Source organism: Ixodes scapularis, unplaced genomic scaffold (assembly GCF_016920785.2).
Source record: "Ixodes scapularis isolate PalLabHiFi unplaced genomic scaffold, ASM1692078v2 PGA_scaffold12__126_contigs__length_90152505, whole genome shotgun sequence".
Taxonomy (NCBI): Eukaryota; Metazoa; Arthropoda; class Arachnida; order Ixodida; family Ixodidae; genus Ixodes; species Ixodes scapularis.
The window spans coordinates 52,460,185-52,469,027 of record NW_024609838.1 but is presented as its reverse complement, the minus strand read 5'-3'; the positions used below and the strand labels follow the sequence as shown (position 1 = coordinate 52,469,027).

Genomic DNA, 8,843 nt, shown 5'->3' with positions numbered 1-8,843 from the left:
AGTGGCTTTCAAGCACGCGGTTCATAGCCCTAACAAACATGGCCTAGACAAATGATTAAAATCAAATCTAACAATTGGATACATACTGCCTCAGGCACCTCATGAGTCAAAACAAGTGGCGAAAGGCAACCACTAAAAATGCCTAAAATTGAGTTATCGACGAAAGGAAGTGGAAGGCATCGGGAATAGCAAAACCAGAAAATCATCTACATACCGGAGCATCTTTGCAACTTTGTTTTCACCAAGCCCCTCAAAGATGGTGCGGTGAAGGCTTGCTAAAAACAAGTCACTAAGCACGGGGACAATGCTACAACCAATTTATACCCCTTGCCGTTGCAAATAAATATCAGCCTGCCAAGTCGCAAAGCTGGACCTCAGGTACATGTCGAGGGGCCCCCTGACGCCTTCAACTGAAAGCCCCGCTGCATTTTGAAAGACAACTACACCAAGCACATCGATGCAGTCACGAATGCAGGCGAGGAGTTCATTTTGTGGCAAGAAGTAATAGAAAACCTTAATATGGAATGCACAGGTCATAATACTAGTGCGCTGGTTGTCTTTAAGAAACGAAATGATATTATCACAACTCTTCACAAGAAAATAATCGACAGTCTGTAACAGCTTCAAACTTTTTTGCTGAAAGAAAGCAGCATACTTCTGCCAAGCACCAGCCTCCGAGAAAATGACACCAAAGGGCAAGCTAACGTGTACGTCTTTGCTGCAAAGAAGAGCTCCAATCAAAGCTGCTTTCCAGCGTCATTTTTTCTTTCTGACAAGCTGCTCGAGGTTGAGCCTCTTACGAAGTTTTTCGCCTCGGCTGTTTGCTTAGTTAGGGAGATTCTGTTATTAGGCAGGAACACAGACGAAATAGCCCGAAGTGCCTTGGATTTATAGACGTCTACTCGGAGCACAAGAAACCACCCTTCTTTATCTAAGGCTAACAAGGACAGAGAGTTATCATTCCAAAAGGATGCTACTTGGTGAACGGGAACTTTGCTTACGCCAGGCGTGCGTTTGGTCAACAAGTCCACTCCCTCCAAGACGCATTTCTCGGCTTCCGCTTCCGGAACCTTCCTGGAAAAATCCCGGGCAAGGCTCAGAAGTTCCGCCCGCGATTTCCTCGGCTTCACAGCAACCTTCGGACCCAGGTCCAAAACACAACGGGTGCTCTCGGGCAGGGAGACTTGACCCTGGGTAAGCACGGTGGACATGTCGGACGCAGGCTTCTTGGGTGTCGAAGCACGTAGCTCCGAAAGGATTCGTTGCCAACGAAACTCAACAGTAGCATCAGCGAGATCGCGGTCCTCACGCCACCCCTGCTTCCATGACCGTTCTAAGTCGCGCCTTGAAGAGTAAGATAAGGGCACTCCCTGTAAGAGCGGGACTGTCAGTGCCATTCCGAACTGAGGACCTTGAACATCCTGACTCTGTGCCGCTGCGAAGGTTGGAAGCCTCCGTAGTGTAGGATTATCCCTTGAGCCAGCCACCAGCGGCGGACATTAAAGGAGAACCTTGATGCGTTCCAGATGGCTATGGTGTAGACGACGATGATAAAACAAGCTAAATAGGGGAACAAATAAGAAGGCCCAGCGTACGAGAAATGAAGGGTGCCAAAGTAGAGGCTTGGGGGAGTTGGTGCATACTAAGGAATTTTAAACGGCGCAAAACGACGAGGACCAGATGAAGAAGTAACACGGACGAGTGCTGACTTACAACTGAGTTTATTGGTTGCAAAATCGCACTATATACCATCACAGAGCCATACAAAGCACATGTTAAAGAACAAAACAAAAAGCCAAGCAAGTCAGGGATTTTCCTATTGATGTGATCTTGAACATTTATTTGTCCTCCTCTTTTCTTCTTTTTGTTTGTGAAAACACAAGTATAAATTTTAATTTTGCGATCAATAATCTCAGTTGTAAGTCAGCGCTGCGTCCGTGTTACGTCTTCGTCTGGTCCTCGTCGTTTTGCGCTGTTTTTAATCCTGAACTGTCTTATTTTTACAAAGTTCTGTTGGATCCGAAAAATCCCGCTCAAAGTATTATACACACCCCTCAGTTTTGTAATTTGTTATAAACAAGCGAACAATAGAGCTCCCCCAAGATTTTCGAGCTCAAAGTATTTGTAGCTCTCTCAACCACCCTGTCTCTTCCGTTAGTGGTGTTAACTTGCAAAATCTGTAGGCAAAATTGCCCCTTGCAACGAGGTGTCTGCATGTTCTGACTGGTCCTTTACCAAATACGGTAAGAAGACCATTGCTCCACAGTTTCTTCAGCAAGATTTTTTATCTTTGCAAGAATGTATATGTACAGGTTGCACCGAGTACTATACCGACGTGTCGAAATCACAATGTTCCGTCGGTTGTGCAGTTTATTCTAGTAATCTTAGAAGGGCTGTAGCTTTACTCAATAGCGAGCATCTTCACTAGGGAACTATATTATATTTTATTAGCCATTGAGCCTATTCTGGACAACAGTCGGTTCACAAAGCGTCTTATTTGCAATTTTCTACAGGGTTCTACAAAGAATGGACATTCACGACATGTTCGGTTTAAAATAAACAAAACTCTTCACCTTGGATGTAATCTCAAATTCTGTACGGCGATGAGTCACGTGGGAATTGCTAGAAATTAGAGGGCAGATCGCGTGGCTGCATCTGAGGCAGATCCCTATTGAAAAAACCTGCATACATATCTCATATGGGTCCTGTATAAATTTTATGCGATGCTATTGGATACAGGATCCTATATACATATACGGGACCCAAATCCACATACAGGATCCCATATAGCTATATAAAATCTGGACCCGCATACGGGATCCCGTATAGCTATATAGAATCTGGACCCGCATACGGGATCCTGTATAGCTATATAGGATCTGGACCCGCATACAGGATCCCGTATAGCTATATAGGATCTGGACCCGCATACAGGATTTCGTATAGCTACATAGGATCTGTATCCGCATACAGGATCCCATCTATATAGTGAGACCTTAAGGCCTACATGAGCACGCTAGACCCCTAAATGATCTGTGGCAACGTGCATTCAAGGGGCCCTGCAAGGACTTTTTCACTGGTTTTTAATTTACACCGAACCTGAGCGCACTGAACGTAGTAACTTAGCAAAACATGTCTTTTCTCGAATTTCGTTTTATTTTAAAAGTTATAGGAAAGTTAAAATTACAAAAACAAGCAAAAAATAACCTCCTTCAAGACGTCCTTGGTTGCTTGAGTGGCTGTGAACTAGAGGAGGGGCAGTGAGCTCAGCGAGCGCTCAGGGCTGCCGCACTCCGTGTCGACGGCTCAAGAGGGCGCCACTAAAGCATGTTCTGGATAGGCTGCGTGAAGCGGGCGGCCAGGGCGGCTCGCATTGCATTCGATGCGCGATTAAACACTTATTCGGCATGACATTTCATTGGCCACAAACGACAGCAAACATGGGGTAAAGATCAGGTCAGAACAGGAGCCTCTTTACGCTGCCATACCGCCAAAAAGCCAAACCGCAAGCCAAAGCTGCTCGCCGAAGCCCTTGGGAACACTCGAAAGCGGTCGGATCCTCCAGTCCGTACGACCGCAGCGCCGTCGCCTACATCCAGGACCTTTCTACGTTCGCATTCACAACTAAGTGCTTAGGTGTATCCCGAGCCTTTTTACAAAAAGGGGACGCGGATTAAAGAATTGGGGGTCGACGTCTGTCCGCAAGTTTATCTTTCCTACTCAGCACTTTCCGCAGAGCAGGCAAGCTAGCCCAGCTGCCTGCATGCAACAGTGGCCTCGGCAGAGTAGGCGCCTTCAATGCAACGGATCCTCCTCAAACGGTGCTCTCCCAAGCTTGTGCACCACGAAAGAAATCCCCGTGCATAACCTCTAAGAAGGAGGAGGGTGCGCACATGCAAGGGCACATATGAGCGGGAGCCCTCCACGTGGGAAGGAAGGGAAGAAAGCTTGCGTGCCCACAAGCTCTGCAAAGTGACACCCGTAAAGCCATCACTTTAAAAGAAACAACACAAAACATACAGACCTGTTTTATTTCTAGCCCAAGACAAAGAGAAAACAGGAAAAAGAGTTGAGCACATGACCGTTGACCTGAACACCTGAAAAGATGACAAAAGGAAGATCAGGTGCCTGCTCCACCACAGCCAGTGGCACTGCTAGTCAGGAGCATGGGCACATGCACATATGTGCATTCACCCACACTCTAGATGCTATAGATGTCAGAGAAGATATGGTAATATCCCTCTCCATGGATAAACTTGAATACGACAACGGATGTATTGCTACCTTAGACCGAATGTAAATAAAGTTTTGGGGCTCAAGCAGAGGCCATGTAAATGGACAGCGTAGGCAGCAATAGCTCCAAAACAAGGCAGTGACATGTCTCCTTCCTATCTGTCAGTCCCATAAAATATTACATATGACCCCCTCCCCTTAAAGACTGATACTCGACCTTGATCTTCTGCAGGGGAGTTAATCTCTAAGCAATCCCCTCTCCTAAACTGCCAGGGGGAGTTGCATTATGGATGGGAAACGTGGAGAGGATATAGCTAGGAAAGAGGGATATACAAAAAACTTGGCACCTTTTGGCCAGAATGAAGGTAGAAGTGACAGTGATAGCTGTGTGATATTCGTGCAATGCGGGTGAAATGTTGGCAGAAACTGTGAAAACGGTGGTGTACAATGTTTCTTTTATTGTAGTGCAAGTGCAATATTTCCACACACCGCGTGATGGCAGGGGCGTGTGCACTGTGCACCATCGCACGTGCACATAAGTGTCGGTTTGCATCGATACATCATTGCATATGCGATGGTGTTCTCATAGTAGCGGTCTGTAGAAGAAATTATGGCCTTTGTTTTGCTTGAACCTGGTCACCCGTGACACGGTCGTTTCTACGGGAAGAGGATGCGGATGAAAGAATTGAGGTGTAGATATGAAGGGGGCATCTGCTATCAAGGGTCGTTGTCTGCCCGCAAGTTCATCCGTGTCCCACTCGACACTTTTCGCAGAGTGGCCAAGCTAGCCAAGCTGCCTGCACTCGACAACGGCCTCGGCGGAGTAAGCGCCTTTGAAGCGGCGACGCAGTCACCCCCGCGGCATCTTACCTCCGCGAACAGCTCTCTCCCGAAACCTAATTAAACACTAAACCGCGAAAGACGAGACAAAGAACACAGGACAAGCGCTTGTCCTGTGTCCTTCTCTTTTTTGTGCTGCGTCCTTCGTGCGTCATTTTTTATGATAGTCCAACAGTTAATTTTAGTACAGTTTGCATGCACACCGTGTGGAAAGCCTGTGGATGTGCACGGGTAAACTCCTTTCTATTCGTGGGAGACCTCCGTGTAAAAAGGGAGAGGCGAAGGTAAAAGTGAGTGGCAGTCCTTCATGCGGGAAGGACAGGGGGAAGCTTGTGTGTGTGCTGTTGATAGCTGCGACGACAGCCCACGAGCTCGAAATCTCCGCAAAGTGTCGTCCATAAAGCTATTGCTTTAAATGTGCAAACCGTACGTCGACCTTTAAGAAAAATAAGAGCTGGTGTTGAGTCCGACTCTTCAAAAATGGTAAGTTTTGGCGGCCAATCACTGGCAAGATTTTACTGGCAGCACAGGCAGAAATCTTTCGGTGACACACTGTGGCCTTCAAAATGTTAGACGGGCAGATTGTTTCGCCTCTTCCCCGCAAGGAGAACCTCAGGTATTTTTTCTGTGCGGATTGCCAGGTCACTGTATCTCGAAACAAAACGTTTACTGTACCACTCGAATTTCGGCCTCTACCCAGAAGAGAAAGTACATGCAGTTTGGAACACAGAATTGGCCCTCTTCCATTTCGTCACACTCACATCCGACTGAACCAGTAAGAAACAGAAAAAATTGGTAGTTGTTTTTCACACTGTGTAGCAAACTGTCTTAATCAGAATGCTGTTGATATGTATTTAACTGATTCGCCAAACTGTAAAGGTACCCGGCTGAAATAAATTAAACATAAGGGGTGTCTAGGAGGGCAAAACTATTTGTTGGTAGACTGCAAGGAGTGACTAGTTGGACTAAAGTAGCCAACGTAAAACTGTGACGATGAAGCTGAGCACGTGGCACTCGGAAAAGTGAGGTTAACTACTATAAAAAACATTCTGCTAAAAAAATAAACTGGTGATAGTCATGGCATCGACTATGCAAGATGGGAGATGGTTATCGGCACTGTCGCCCATGCCCTCATTCTTAAAGCATTTTTGCTTATGTTGTGTGCCTCAACTCAAAATGGCTTCATTTGACTTGATCAGTAACTGCCGAATGACTACAGATCAGTTTGAAACTTTATTTATTTGTTTATTTATTTTTGCTTAATGTGCCCACAAACAGCTCGAGGCCTTATTAATTTAATTCCGTCATTGATCTATTCTTGTAATCAGGATACAATCACACCGGATATTGCCTGGTACCCACCAGCAACATTTGCTTGGTGCTTGGGTGAAAAAAAGTGCCAGAAATTTACCTGAGCTGGCCAAAGACCGCCCACTCGAACAGCGCGCGTTTGCAGGATTTTGATCGTGCAAATGCTATTGCCTAGTGCCCGGTAATAGCTTGCTGAACATTGACCATCCAAATTCACCAAGAGACTAGAAAGCAAGCTCATTTGCCTCAAGAGGTGCCACTTCCATCATCCATTAGGGACGTTTTAAGATTAGTATTAGAAGAAAGTGTTGTGATAGCACTCACTGAATCTTCTCTTAGCTCCCCGAGGTTGAAGCACCACTGATGGGCTCCTGTAATTAGAAACATTTTGAGGACAGGATGAAATGGTTTAAAGGGGCTATGCAATTAACATAGAAAGGATTCGCGCATTCACGCCAGTAGAGCGATTGTATTTCTGGACATGGTAGAAATAACAGCTTCGAAAAATTAGGACGAGTTTTGCTTTCCTCAAAACTTGATTTTCTAAGGTTTCTCGCTGTGAGAACGCCCGTAACATTATTATAAATAAACATTTTTCAAACCAAATTTGGTACAGATCTTCCCTACACATTAGATTGTGCAACCAACAAGGATAATTGAAAATTACAAATAAGTATTGATGTTATGATGCTTGAATTGAAACATGACCACCCAAAATGACAGAAGTTTTGGTACTTTGGCTATAGCACACTCACGACAATCGAAAGGTTCTAGATCATCGGACAGCCTGCTCATACATCTACATTACGACCAAGCCATTTCGCGTGCCTGTGCCCGAATTGCGTTACGGTTGTTATAACACGGATATTTGGGGCCATTTTATTAAAAAGTACTATTTGTTTTATTTTTAGTTGAGTAACACACCTAAAGGCTTTACGAAACTGCCCCTCACAAGGCAGACATAATGTACATGTTTGAAGATCAAAATCTAAAAGGATTTTCTAAAACATGGCGACATACCTTTAAGCCCAAAAATATGCCAGCTTCGACTCCAAAACTTTTAGGAAAAAAAATCTTTTTTCCGGCGTAGTATTTAGAGGGCCCCTCTAACAATCTCTTTACTGGTTAAAACTTGCGGTGAGGCCGACCTCAGACGATGTAGTAACATGAAGGAACAATTTTCATTACAAAATTCCCATTATTCCAGAAGTTATGAGAATTTTAAAATGACAAAATCAAGCAAGAAAACAGACTCCATTACATATCAAGAACCTCCAATGGTGGGATCATGGCACTGCTCCTCACGGGGGCAAGTCAACTATGTTCTGTTCTCGTTGTTTACTCAAGTTTTGAAACTCTGTTTAGTTAGTTCAATGCTCTCAAAACTCAACATAAAAAACTTTTATACAGAATAAGGACGGGGAACACAATCAAACATATCGTTCCATGCCCAGAGAGAAACGTTTGATGACTCTGGTCACTGAAACCGGTTACTCCACGTCAACAGTTGCTTGCATTTAGCACCACACAGCGCCACCATACGAAACACTATTATTTTGTGGTTTCGTTTTTGTTCCCAGCATCTCCCAAGCCGCTAAAAAGGCGGAAAGCGCAAAAAAAGCAGATGCTTAAATATTGTTGGAGGGGCCCTTTAAAGCACTTTAAGGCATGCAGCATATCTAAATAAACCCAAGTTTGACCCCCCATCCTGCTTTATGACAGTGTCTCAAAATAATCTTCTTCAAACCCTTCACGAGAAATCGCCCATTAAAGTCTTAATGATCTTACCTCACTCTCCTCCACGAAAAGTGCCCGGGCAAGTTTGTCACTGCAAGTTCAAAAGCAGAATAGAAACCGGATTGGTAATTTAGCATGTTTGACTTGCTCTTGTATGCATAGCCCTGAAAATTTGTACTTAATTATTAGGAAATGTGTTGCATGACGCTTGGGAAGCTCCACACATAACCCCCTTTGGGAAATGCTAAGGATGATCTTATCACTTTTCTGTCCTGGCTTACTCTTTGGCTTCCTTTGTTTTTTGCTGCCTCTTTATGGCTTCGTTACAGGGTCAGTGTTAGCACTTCCCAAAAAGGGTCACGCGTGGAATTTCTGAAAGGTAATGCTAACGCATTTCCTAAGAATCCACCAATGGGTCCCGCTTTAATTTTTTTCCAAACAAAGGCATACACGCTCCGCAGAGTTCAGACTCGCCCCAGCAACTGGAGCCTCAGCACTCGGCATGTTGCGCCGTGACGTCACCCGTTCTCATTCCTCGTGCCGCTCGCACTCATAGGCTTCAAACCTGTGATGTTGCCTCCCTCTCGCCTTTGTCCTTCACTACTCTCCTCCTCTCTACCCAATGCGCCCTGTCGTCTTTTCACTGTTATCTGGGTTCAGTGCATTAATATCAACGCAATAATAAACGTTGCCGAAACACCAATAGCTACTCATACAGCCGA

At 45.0% G+C, this 8,843-nt stretch overlaps 1 long non-coding RNA gene across 1 annotated transcript; it reads right to left on the bottom strand.

The window, feature by feature from the left end:
- Positions 1 to 4,022: 4,022 nt before the first annotated feature.
- Positions 4,023 to 8,220, bottom strand: LOC120837084. Its single transcript, XR_005714805.2, has 3 exons — positions 8,173 to 8,220; positions 6,709 to 6,755; positions 4,023 to 4,097 (listed from the first exon to the last, which is right to left on the bottom strand). It is a non-coding gene; the product is annotated as an uncharacterized LOC120837084 (long non-coding RNA).
- Positions 8,221 to 8,843: the final 623 nt, after the last annotated feature.